Here is a 14,388-nt window from a genome sequence, read left to right on the forward strand (position 1 = left end):
ACCTCGCTTGAAAAAGGCCATATTGGCGCCAATGCGATGCCACTCCACGTGACGTCACAGGCACCTATACTCTATACGAGTAGTCAGGAGTTTTACATAGCCTGCGATTACCAATGTATGCATTAGGCACAGAGCTCAGGGAAAGATTTCTTACTAATCATATATAGAAATTGCCTATGGTCGGAAAGTTTCTTTCGTTTGAAAGGGTATTAATAATCCTTATTTAAGCAAAGCACTACCTTCTAGCACGGTAGCCTGCTACCTGCTAGCAACCTGCATAGTATCGGCACTCATAGCTTCGCACCGAGGTGGCCTCACACGACGATAGCTGGAATCAGAATGAAGTCACACGAGCTTTTCCCAGCATTCATTCTTAGTTGTCGCGTTTTCACGCGCTTGAAATTTTCACTTTTCATTTAATCGCAAAAAATAGAAATCGTCATTTAAAAATCTAAAAGCGTGAAATACGTACTCCAGGAGTAACAATATTTCGACTTGGGCATGTTAAAAAAATTGGAAACCATCCTATTATCAATTGCCAATCTCGGTATCGGTGGGGTTTAGCCCTCGCCTGCGAAACCGAAGATAGCGGGTTCGAGTCCCGCCTGTGTGAGATCTTCCTACCCCGGGTATGGGTATTTGTGTTATTTTAATTGCTAAATTTAATGAAAACCCCGATATAAAGGCCGAATAGTGCTATTTTCGGTGGTGTGGCAATATATAAAAAATTAAAAACAAAATACGTAAAATTCACACTCGCGAGGAGTGATTTAAAGAAAATGTTTTTTCTCTTTAATTGTCAAAAATTTCTGCCAACAGCTCTTATTCTATATTATATTCTGTGAACTTGGATCACACTGCCCGTCAGTAACGTGAATGTAGAGCTTGTGAGAAAATTTAATGCGCCGTACGTGACAATGAATATGGTAGCCGGCTGGAGATACCTCTCTTGTAAAGATCGTGGTTGAAACCATTGGGACTTCTGGAGAGACGGTTAGCCATGCCTGATATTCACGAATACTAAAATAGAGGATTCTTTAGACAACCTCATGATGCATTGTTACCCACAGCACATTCAGTGAGATTACGAAAAACCGACACTGGCGTCGCTGACGTTTATAACGGATAAATAAGCAATAAATATACCAGTTAGACGGTATTTATAAGTATAGCCGATATTAAAATATTTCAATGCCATTCCTCATGATTGTAAATATTTTATTGAAAATATTGAGAAGCAATGGATCACTAATTACCCATCGCCTAGGTGTTTTTCCTTGCTTCCACTTCCATGTGTCCGGTCTATCGCTCTACCTCGGCTGAAGCAGAAATACACAGGTTCATGTGAAATTCATGTCGCCGAAAACTCAATATTTTTCTAACGATAACACAAAAAGCCCATTCGCAAAGACAGTAGTTGGATAGTTGGATACATAGCCTAAAAATAGACATTTCGGTTGCCAGCAAAGAAGTAATATTAGAAAATGAAAAGGAGACTTCGTTGACTTCCACTGATTTATTTCGTCAACGAAGTCTCATTTTCATTTTCGAATATTAACTTCCACATAGTTGAGCCTAATACTATTGAACGAAGTAATATTAATTCATCATTGGTTGGATTTGCTTCATTGTAGGAGTTCATGACTGTAAGATGGTATATGAGTAAGCAACTCGCGTAAATACTTTGTGGCATTATTTTCAACACAAACAACCTTTCTGTGAGCCAAAAATTCATGCATATTACTCAATACTTAACAAAAAGCACTTAATTTATAACAAAATAAAATTGTTAAAAAAACGTTTTTCTCAACTTTTATAGCGTCGATCTATTTTTACATATATATGTATTGCTGCACACAAAAATTGACTCAAAAATACCAATGACAAGGTACCGTTTCGGCATCATCATCACATCGTTTCCAGATTAATAGGTATCGACCCTAGAGTCGTCATTTGTCATCCTGGTCACTCTCGGAACCTCCGATCATTCCGTGGTCGCTTAGCGGATACACTAATTCACAGAAATGAAACAGATGCGAATGACATTTAGGAATTTCACGCAACGAACTTCGATCGTATTTTCAAATCAACACATAGAAACGCAACTCTTTTACGAGAATATACTCAGATTTTTTCCAGGGATGACAAATTTAACATTCATACACTGCATCAATCACTTAATGACACGAAATTCATCAATTTCTCAGGTTCGTAATAAAACCCATTTCGTTGAAAGCTGAAAATAGTCCTGAGAATTTCAAAAGTAATTTTAGCCCAACTAAATTGAATTCCTCCTGAAAATATTTTTAAATAACATGTAATATTTTTTTGTTTTTCTTTTTTAAATCCAACGCAAAGATATATGGTGTGTCACGATATTTTCCCCGTTCCGTAATAAGGATATTAGCGAATTCGTTGAAAAAAATTTTTTTCTTAAAACTCTGTACAATTATTCATCAGCAGTTCCGTTAAGATATGGTTTCTCTGAAATTTCCACGCGGAAAATAATGCGGAATTACAAAAAGCTTCCGTTTAAAATATCACGTCGGTGTCTCATGGCATTAAAATGTAAAAATGGGAAAAATCGGGAAATAATTCAAGACCTCGTACGGATAAAACGCAAAAAATAACGTCAGCTACCAAAAAAGTGGTGCAGAACAATCTATGAAAACGAAAAAAGGAAAAGTACATTACTAGAGGTAGAAATACACAGAGAACACGTGACAGGAGGGATTCAGATGAGGAAAAGCTTACCCTGGAAACATTGATATTTCATTTAAATACGGTTAGTATTTAGTTTTTACCATTATACAGTAGTATTTTATTATTTTCTGATTTTACTGGTGTATCGTGAAGATTAACCGTACCCTACCAAAAAGCAAATTTAATATTTTGGAAGTCTCCGGCCTTCCATAATATTAAATTCTACAACTTCGTAATTTCCCTTAATATAAAGGAAATACATATAAAATCCATCCATAAAGTTCCCAAATATTGGAACACATTCGTCCATAGAAATATTAGTTTTAACAAATCGCCCGCTCAGACCAATGTTCGAGAGAAGGTAGTACGAGATTAGAAAACTAAAAACAGTATCCACGGAGATAATGACAGCAAAAAAAGAAAAAAGATATAATTCCTTATCACCACTAAATCAAAGAAAAAAAATGTAGTATCCTTGACAGCAATGGTGTAGGAATGTGCTTTGAAGGGGGGGGGTGGGCATAAGGGAGCCTGGGATGGCGAGCTCACCCCCAGGCACGGGTGGTCCGGAAAAAACAATTTGCCTGGAAATAAATGTCACATCATTTTTTCACTTAAACTTAAACTTAAAGCAGATACAGTTATTATATGTCAAAACTAGACAACAGCTTTAAATACTTTTTATGTTTATCTGAGGCTTTGGGAAGGATCTATTCCCTCATTCCCCCGATAGTTACAAAGGCTACTTAATTCATGTGTAAGATATGTATTCAATCTAAGAAAGGATGTTCATGTTACACAGTACAGAACCTGCCTTGGTTGGCTAAATCTTTGTAACCGAAGAAAACATCTACTCGGTGTTCTTCTTTTTAGGATTTTCAGAGAGAGAATCCCAAATTATCTCCGGGAAATCTTTACGAACAGATCAGTAACCACTCATATGTCATCTCGCAAAAAGTAATATTTATGTTATCCTACTCCACGTACAACTACCTACCAGAAATCATTTCTAGCGTATGGCATCTAAATTTTGGAATTCTCTCCCTGAGGATCTAAAACAGAAGGGCTCCAACCATGCATTTAAATATAAATTATACATGGCTATACTCAATGGAGAGCGAAAATAAACTCCTACATATAATACAGCCAACATATTTCGTGTGTTGTCAAATTTCAATCTTTATTTACGAGTAATTTCTTTATTATTTGTGTATCAAACAACTTTGCTGTTATTACTTGATATTTTCATGAACTTAGTGCTTTTGATGAGCCATTTATTATAAATTTTGTTTTGCTCCAAAGGTATAATTCCCAGATAAGATAAGCTCCCAGAGCATGAATAAATATCAATTATATTATATAGTTACGCGACTGCCTGATAGAACCAGTAAGTAGGTAAGCATCCGAAAACTAGCGATGAGGAACAAACATATTTTCATAGCTTCACAAAGAACATAATTAAAGAGCAATGGCAGGAGGTACTGGTGTCCCCAAACCTAATGCCACATGTCTATTGAAACGTCTTGCGGTATTGTGAATTTGTCGCTCCCGCGTCATACCTTGAAAACTTTGTCCATTCTATTCACAGGGAAAGTAAAAATTTCCACATATGCTCCAATTTCTGGTAGAATCTGTTTCTGTGTGGAGAAGTATATACCATACGAATCTTCTTCATGCTGGTAGTATGGTGGCAAATGTCATGAAAAGCGAGTGATGCATGAAAAAAGGCACAAAGCCCACCCTTTAATTCACCCCGTCCGCGAGGGGAGATTAGTGTGGGAGGGATAAACCAGAAACAGCCGGGTAGGGGGGAAAATATTTTTATTTTTGCTAATGAGATATTGCTGCTGACTTCATATAAGAAATGAAAAAGGACGCCCGGATGTGAAAAAATAACGAAGAAACATTTTATTTTTATTTCGCATATTGAAACGACGGATGAAATAATAATATAAAAAAAAACGGATTTTTAATGACGACAAGCATTGAGCTGGGAAAGTGAGGTGAGGGAGAATATGGGGAACTCTTGAACGAGGTTTTCTCCAGATAACGATCGTCCCGCCGAGAGGGTGACATTGGAAAAACTGGAGGGGGATGGGGGGGGGGGGGCGTTAGCACCAGGGGATTCGGGGGGTTGGGATGTTGGGTAGAAGAGAATTACTGGGAGGGGGTAGGAGGGTTCCGTTGCCCCCCCTTTTGGAAGACTTTATGGAAGGAAGTGGAGCGTCGGAACAGTGAAGAACTTGAACCGCTTGCTGGGCTTGTGAGAAATCTCGCCCGTAGCGTTTCCTCAAGGTTATAAGTTCGAGATGCAAGTAAAAAAAAAGCGATAGGAAAGAAATAGACGATGATATGAACCGGGTCATGGCCACTACCAGAAAAAAAGACATTTTGTGCCTCAGGTTCTTCCACATTCACTATGACTAGTGAAAATACTGGGTGGAGCGAAAGGTCTTGCCCTGTTTATAAAAACTTTATTACTGAATAATCGTTTGACTTAATAATTTAAATTTGATGCTGTTGCATAGGACAGTGTTTCTAGTATTTTTAAGACCACTTACGTTAGCAGATTTTAACTTGTGTCCCTTTGGTAGCTCGGAGAATGTCAAAGCGGTATTTAAGTTCCCGCCAGGTGTTTTGTAATGTTTGTTCTGACGGGACCTGGAATACCGCTTCTACATTCTCCGAGCTACCGAGGGGACACACGTTAAAATTCAGTAAGGTGAGTGGTCTTAACAAAAAACTAGTATCAGTAACCTATGTGATAGCATCAAATTAAAATTATTACCTCAAAAGTTTATTCTGTAATACATTTTTATAACGAGGGCAAGACTTTTTGCTCACCCTGTAGTTTGATACACTCTGTGGGTCGTGTCAGAGAGGAGAATATTTATAAGTTATACCAAAACCTTGTAACTCCCTTCCAAATTGAGATAGGTAAATGATCTTTTCACTAAAAATAACTTTATAGTTTTCTTCAAATTTCTTCAAAGATTCACAGCATATAGGGACCCATGATATAAGAAACGTAAGTTAGTAGGCGGCTACTTTTTACCTTACATAAATCCCAATTTTCTTGTCCTATTGGGTGTAACATCGGTATAACAATTTTTTTCCCAACAACTGTAAAAAAAGGTGAATACCTTCAAAGAGAAAATAGTATGAATAAATTTATGCAGAAGATTCAATTCAATACAATCAACGGTTAGGCGACAATTGCGAGAAGAAGATAAAGTAAAAAAATACACGTTTCTAACGGAAATTTAAGGAAATGTTTGTAATAGCTTTTGTTAAAATTGTTATCGAAAAATTATTGGCACCAATGAATGCACCGTCTCATTCTACATTAGAATGCATTTTTTAACTAATGGACAGCGCAATATTAATTTTCATGCTGTAATTGACGGCTTGGAACCGCGCTCCCGGCCTTCTGGAGAATAACATGGGAAACGAATCTCCATAAGAACCCATACTGCCAACTGAATGTGGAGCGCTTTATACGACGAGAGTCAAATAGCCCGCGCGATTGGAGCTGTGAGCCTTAGAGCCATCTGAGCCACAGCTCCAGAACTACGTCAAAAACGCATACGCTCTGATAACATGGGCTTGGTCCTCCTCTCCTCGGTCGTGGGTACACCGATTCAGCAATGCGTACGTCCTAAAGGCCGTGTTGAACGAGGCACGTAATTGTGCAGGTTAAATTACTATCTCATTATGGTGTGCAATTGCACAAATTCACGTAATTAGAAAAGCGGCTATTTTGCCATGACCGTTTTGGCATGAAACTAAAAAGTCCATGAAAATAAGCATAAATGAGACTAAATAATGAATACATGAAATCACTTGAAGCCAGAATGCTAGGGACAACCATGCTTCCGAACCTATCATTTAGCGCAATCAATTGGTCTAAGTCACTGCCAAACAACCTTTATCAAGATGATATCTGGTGATTTTTCCGGGTATTCTTCTGCGTTTATCCATTTTGTAGGACAATATTTCGCCAACTTTCCAGTTGGCTTCCTCAGGTCCACTGAAGTTCATATCATCATAATATCCGCGGAAGCCTACTTGGAAACCTTTATCAAGAGCCGACTTTAATAAGACCGTTTTACACGGAGAACTCAATTGCGCAGGTTGGAACAGCATTAAAATCTCCTCATAGTGTGCAATGCATGAACGAAATTAGAATGGGAAATGTTGGCATACCATGCGTTCATGCGGTCTAGCAATTCAGCGATATACACGACGCAGTTTTGATGGCACCTTTGTACGTACGCACCAGATTCTCAAATTGCATGCCTCTTGTAAAACGGCCTTAAGAAGAGTAGGATAGATCAGAAATCCAATGAAAAGCTAAATAAGAAGAAGAAACAGCTTAATGGGCATGATGGTCTGATAAAGAAAATGGTGCAGGGATAAGCTTATGAAAATTATGGAAACATATGACCTGGGATACGGCATATGGAGTAGTTGGGGATGGATATGAAGGAGTAGAATTACACTTATGAAAATGTGCTATTTCGCACTCGTCCGACCGCACCTTGAATATACAGGGAGCGTATTGGATCCGGTGCTGAAAGACTTAATCCGCGAACTGAATAAAATACAAAGGAAGGCTGCGCGGTTCGTCAAAAACTGCTACGGGCGTACAGACAGCGTTATCCAGATGTTAAGGCCGTATCACACTAACGACTGCGACCGCCGCTGCGACCGCGACTGCGGCTGCGACTGGCCCGTCGACCAATCAGTGCGAGGCAGTCGCAGCCAATCACAGAGATCTATTTAAATCTCGCGCGCTTGCGGCAGACGTCTTTGTTTTGGTTACCGTAGCGAGGGAAGTTCAAGAAGGTTGTGAGATAACGCTGAGATAATTTCGGATTTTCAAAGTGAAGATGGAAGCCCAGCATATTAGATATTGGACCCGAGTACACAGGTGAGTAATAAGGAAGTACGTTTTACCATATTTTAGGAACAATTTCAACAATTGCTGCTCTCTATCCATTCTTTGGGCTTTCGTAAACAAACAAGCCACAAGCAAGAACGTTCATACGCGCGCATGCGCGACCGTGGCGTCGGCCGCAATGTGTGATGGGGTGCAGTCGCAGCCGCAGCCGAAATCGCGGTCGCAGACACGGTCGCAGTCGCTAGTGTGATACGGCCTTTACGCGTATTAGGCCGGGAGCCGCTGGAGACTCGGAGGCTGCGCGATAGGCTTAGATTGTTTGAACAATTGAAACTTGATATCTTTAAGAGCGGCACTGAGAAAATAATATTAGAGCCCCACTCTATTTCCAGGTCCGATACAAGCGATAAATTATGAGAGATAGATATGCGAATTCCTTTTATCCCGAACCAAAAAGGACTTTAATAAATGCCAGTCGTAATTTCGTCAGAGCATTTCCTTTTACGTGCAAATGGCTGATGTCCGAACACCCCCTGCCACACGCCCTTTAGGCAGCTTGCGGGGTATGTATATGAGTTACGTAGGTAGGCAAAGATTTATCTGAAAAATATTTCTTAGTAATTAAGGCTGGACATTATTTTGAAAGAATTGAGAAACATTTTTATCACATTTTTTATTTTAATGGAACTGAGAAACTTCTTCATCACAAGTATATGTTATGCCTTTTAACGTGAAAACAATCCAGTTCACAAGGACCACAGAATAGCGCACAGTGTGACGCGATCTCCTCTGTCTACCACGCTGGGTGGCCTTTTCGGGTGCTATTCCAGCGACCTTGGGAGTGTGTCGGAGCGTGTGCCCACAAAGGATCGTCCTCAATTTGAGGACGCGAGGCTTTTGACATAGCGGCCTCATGATGCAAGGCACTTAATCCATTTCAAGCCCTCGACGTGGCTAGCTCTCGTCAATAACGAAATATTGACCGCACTACTGACCAGCAGGAAGAACACATGCCGTCATTGCGCTCCTCGGTAAACCTTACGAAAATCACAAACCAGATTTACTCTTCTAAATTCCTCGCCGTGCACTTTCCAACCCAACGTTATTTCAACTATAAATGTAACTTTAATACTTAAGAACCTCGACACGCGGATGGGACTCTTCATTAATAAAATACGAACGTGCTGCACCCGCTCCCAGTGGGCTTCCCCGCGCTTTTCAATGCAGGTCCACAGAGGGATAGGCGCTTTCTAATTTTAAAATGTAGAAAAAAAAGGCAGGTTCTTATGTACAAGTTTAATTGGAATGTCCATATACAAATTGAGGTCAGACGACTTCTTTAAAAACAATATTGGAAGTAATTACACTATCCTCTGTAAATACTTGTTTAGCGTTTTCCTTAATATTTACAAAAATATTTTGAAAAGATCTTACCCTAGAGAATGCTACATAAAGTTGGCCATGAGAGAATATAGGGTCAGGCAGGAATAAGCCAGCTCTTTGCAAAGTCTGACTCTGAGCCTTGTTAATAGTCATTGCATAGGAAACCTTAATGGGAAATTGTCTGCGAGTCAAATTAAAAGGCATGGTGGGATCCGACGGCGTTAACTGTATTCTTGGGATGAGGACAATCTTGCCGGAATCGATTATTTTTTTATCGATTATTTTATTTTTATTTTTAAAAACCAATTTTAGGAAACAATAGCAATATTTAGGAAGTAAGATATGCCGTCGCATGTTCTCTGACAAATTCTGTGCATTTTGGTACCTCATTTGTAGAGTTTGGTACCGTATAAGTTGATATAAAGGTATCTATACACTAAAAAAAAATATACTTAGAGGATTGACCGCGCTACTGACCATCAGCAAGCACACGTGCTGTCATGGTTCCTCAGTAAACCTTCCGAAAATCACAAACAGGACTTTGCCTTCCTGAACTCCTCGCTATGAACTTCCCTGACCCACGTTATTTCTGAAAAAAGCATAATTTAAATATTTCTTCGGCACGGAAGAGTATTTGGAGGCGAGCGACAGCTGAGGTCATTGGCACCACGAGAGAAAGAATATAGAGAAACCCGGTGCCGTCATTAACTTGCTCGTAGCAAAAGGCGCCAAGGGGACTACGGCTTAACGTCCTATCCGACGGATGGATTACTGAATTCATGGTGCCATCCGAATATAATTCAATCAGGGATCGGAAAATGCTTTAAACCTATATTCCACCGCCAGGATTTGAACGCGGACCCTCAGGGTGGGATGCCAGATCTCTACCCACCAAAACATATAGATCTCATATAATTTAAAAATGTGTAAATTTCAATAAAATCACGATAATCATGGTAGCATTGCATTGCATTCAAATTTGATGTTGCATAGATGAAAATCTGAATTATTATTAAAGACTACTATCTCTGTCCTACTGTATCAATGCTTCAATCATCCACATGGTTTGGATGATTGATGCATTGATATGGTAAGACAACAAATATTCTTCACGAAATTTCAATGAAACGGGCTCACATGACTCCCTATGGGTGGACATTTAACAAAAACAATTTTTTTGGCTTTGGATATCACCTGGTTTCTGCGCAACAATGTGCGATAGCTACCCTGCTAGTCGTACATGGGTGAACACCATCTACCATGTTTCATATATTACTATGCTTAAGTGCAAGTGAGATGCATGATTTCGAAATTGTTGTGTGAACTACTTGTTTCACTCAAGTTCCTATTGCATTAACATTGCCATTTATTTTGATTCACATAATATTTCATAGCTATTTTTCTCAAAATATGCAACATAAGACACGGTCTCAGGCGTTACTTTGTGGAACTGCTTCATCATAGAATAAAATAAAATTACTTTGTTCTCTTTCACACTTTATTTTAAATAGCAAACTTTATTTTAAATAGATCCTGATGATAGCATTAGATGCTGAAACCCGGGTCGTGCTATTTAAAATAATGTGTGGAATAGAACAAAGTAATTTTATTTTATTCTAAAAAAAAATATGCTACTGTAAAAAATCAGAATATGCGCAACGCAGGCTTCTATATTCGCACAAATAGGTAAGGTATTGATGTTAGCATCAACTGTTTCCTCAAATCCGGCGTTAGGAGAGGTGGGGAAGGTCAAGCCCTGATTGTGTGGAGAATCGATGGTCCATTGGAGTCTTAACCCTGGCGATCTGAATGCTTCATAGAATCAAATTTCAGGAGTTTCTCATCGAGCAATCGGCATTTCCATTGAAATTCTTCCACTCCAACATTATCTATACCATATCTTACGTCAACAACTCCCATAACTGTTCGGATAGCTATGATACTGTGGTATCATCCGAATTTATTTATGGTATCGACTTAAGCTATACTCGACTGCTGCTGGCTTCTACCTTTTTGTCCGGTAATGAGTCCGGGAATATTTTAAACATATGAAGGGCTTTTAAACATATTGGTGTAAGTAAAAAATTGAACTTTTCGAATGATAAAATAATAAATCGCAATGAAGGTGGAACTGTGCTGAGGGCTCGCAGTATTTGCTGCTACGTGGCGGTTCCGAGTTTAACTATGCTTTGCACCACTGTAGTTGTTGACTTCTTTGGAGTCGGTTGCCATGGATATCTCAAAATCAACAAAAATCAACAATCAATATGTTCCTCAGCCCTCTATATTTTTCACCGAGTAAGCATTAAATCATTAATTGAGTTTATTTAATCATGATCTCAAAGTTCTATAAAGTTAACCAGCAAACCATTGAAAATATACCACATTGTAAAGATGTAAAGATCTGCCCCACACTCAACAGATCTCAGCAGTTATGTGGAACGCGTCAAATACCAGGTCGATGGCAGCTATTTTAAGGGCGAAAATAGCACAGAGGCGGAACTCAAAGAGACATCTGTGATGACGCGCAAACTAGTAGTTACCGCGGATTATGCGGTCGTAAACGCTGAAGCCGAACGCAACGCCTCCGTAATGAACCGCGAAGCTGAGAACGTGAACTTGCTGGCAATCTGAGGGGAGAAATTGCTGGATCCAGAGTCCCTTTCCCAAACTATACATCCTGCTCGCACATATGAGGTGTGAGAAGCAGTGGTTTCTTTACTCCGTATTCAGCTAATTATCAATGCCTGCATTCAACTGAGGATATGTGATCATAAGTTTTCCACTGCGTGTGGGAAATATATTCGTTTTCAGTAGAGCCTGTGAAAGGCAGAACAGTTAGTGTACCCATTCAATTTCACCTCGAACCTTTTGTTGAATCTTTGCGGGGAACATCTTTACGTCATGGATTAGAGTAACAACTAATCACAGAATCAAGAGCTTTTGCAAGCGTAGATCGATAGCTAAAGTACTGGATTAGAATATTATGACTATGTTTACTATTATGTTTAAGGCTTATTGGGATTATAACACACAATCAAGAGAAGAAATTTTTCTTATTGCTGTTAATCGAGTCGTTTGAAAATTTATGGAAAAAAATAATGATTGTTAAGGAAAATAGGATACTTAATGGCTAAATTAATTGCTTAAAGCATATGGAATCTATAAGAGAGTTAAAAAAACTAAAAATAAAGCTAAAAAATTGAAGGTAAAAACATTCTTACTGAATGAAGGAATATCTTATTGGTAATTTTTTTTGCAATATTGACAATACATGCTCAAAAGTAAGAAATGATTCCTGTGTCTGTGTCTAAATATTCCTGTGTGTATGGAGAGCCAATTTTTAAATGCCATGAAATATATATTGAGTGTAGAAGAAAATACTAATTCTTTGCATACATTTTAGAATGATGTATCCATGCGAGGTCAAGTTTATGCATAAATATTAATGATGGACCAGTTATATTAGTTAAAACTGATATTTATTTGATTACATAGTTGCAAATTTTGAATCTACAGGCAAGCATTCGCTTATGAGGAACATCCTGGACTGTAGATATCCCTCAATTATTTTGCATTATGATAATTTAGGATGTGTAGCAGCATATTCTATGATTTCTTCCTATATACTATGCAAGGGGACTGCATGAAGGATGCCGATTTCCATCCCATAAAAGGCTGATTTCTGTTTCCATTTCGGTCGCATTTTTATCGGCTTTCAAAACTGTCCGCGACGCGGTGCTGAGTGCAGTGCGATCCATTGTTTTCCCATATTTTGCAGTATAAGTCTTATAATTGCGAGGAATAGAATTGAAGAGTTAATAATTTAATTAGTAATATCATCATGAATGAAAATTTTGCTTAACATAACTAATTATACTTATTTTCCCCGTGAAAGTCAGATCAATTTGTCCGTCAGCGACGCGAGTGGCGACTTTTGTAAACCCATTTAAATGCGCGGTGGGCGACAACAAATTTAGAGGACGGCTTGTGGATCCTCTTTTCTAATATTCGTGATATCATGTACACGTGCCATTGTGTAAACTCACCGCCTGCTTTGTAGGATTTCTCAGAATTCCTTGCTGTGAAATGCAGAGCAGGTACCGAGGAATCACGCATGTCATAAGAAAAGGGGAGGCTCGTCTTGAAAAATAAGTCTCGCCCTTAATGAGTTCGCCTATCAAAGAGAGTGATTGGAAAGAACTAAGGTGGAGGAATTCTCGTGGGAGAAGGAGCGAAGGGGATTGTGGGAAGGGGGTTGGTTTGATGACGCGATGGATTCTCCCCTCCAATAGAAACCCGCCCCCCAGACCGACCAATCGAAGAGCACTCGCTTAAATTGCGCCCTTTCATTATTCTGCTGTCCCCTCGCGAGAGTATTCTGCGACACACAACCAATCCACTTCTCTGCAAATTGCTCCAGTGCTGGGAACACAATGCTCACAATGAGCGAGTGCTATATATATCTCCCCCTCACTCCATCGCCGCTATTCTCAACCCCTTTACCATACCCATCCCAACGTCGTAAACGTGTATTTTTTTTCTTCGTACATTTTTTTTCATAATTTCAACCTCTATACTGCATTCAAACGCGCGCGCTTGTTGAGCACAACAATGGAATCAGACACACGCTCGTCTCCAATTGTTGCGGATCATCTTGAGCCCCGATTGGGAGGGACGGAGTTAAAATTTGCGATTGTTGAGATGAAAGGGAATAATGATACTTGAAGCGTCATTGTCCACGCTATAATCGTGAATGAAGTGTGAGGTCACGCAAAGTTTCGTTCGCGCGAAAGAAACAACTCACGTGCCAAACGCCCGTACGATATGCGTCTTTTGTGCCTGCTGTACGAGTTCCAACATTACATGTTAATAATAATTGCCTTCATTTTCACATAAAGCTTGGTACTCTAAGCCTTCAGGCTTTTCAGGTTTCCTTTATACTGCACAGTGGCATAATGTGTGCATAACATTTATATCAATTTTATCCTTTAATTTCATTATCAAATTCAAAAACATGACATTAAGCATTTTGAGAAACTTTGTAACCATAATAGGAAATTTTAATATTACTTATAAATTTCAGCTTATTAAAAGGTGTTACAATTTATGGTTTCGTTAGTAAAGCATTGCTTCACTTTTCTTTTTATTTCGACCAAAAAATTTACATCACACACAATGTTTGGCATACAATTAAAGGAAAGAGGTACAACATATTTCAGCAACCTTTTAACATAAACTTTATTGTAACAATACGTATTCAACACAGGACTGCAATCCATGGAATGCTTATTATTACATGGTATTTTGTGCTCTTTTTTGAATAGTTCTCTACAGCAATGAGCCATTTTAGCATTTTATGCACGTATTATCAATAAGTTAATATATCATACTTATTA

At 38.9% G+C, this 14,388-nt stretch overlaps 1 protein-coding gene across 4 annotated transcripts in view; it reads right to left on the reverse strand.

Annotated features, from left to right (window-relative positions):
- Positions 1 to 14,388, reverse strand: part of LOC124168905 (immunoglobulin superfamily DCC subclass member 3-like) — a 590,362-nt gene that overhangs the window by 467,667 nt on the left and 108,307 nt on the right. The window lies entirely within an intron of this gene.

Source organism: Ischnura elegans, chromosome 12 (genome assembly GCF_921293095.1).
Source record: "Ischnura elegans chromosome 12, ioIscEleg1.1, whole genome shotgun sequence".
In the NCBI taxonomy this organism is placed as follows: Eukaryota; Metazoa; Arthropoda; class Insecta; order Odonata; family Coenagrionidae; genus Ischnura; species Ischnura elegans.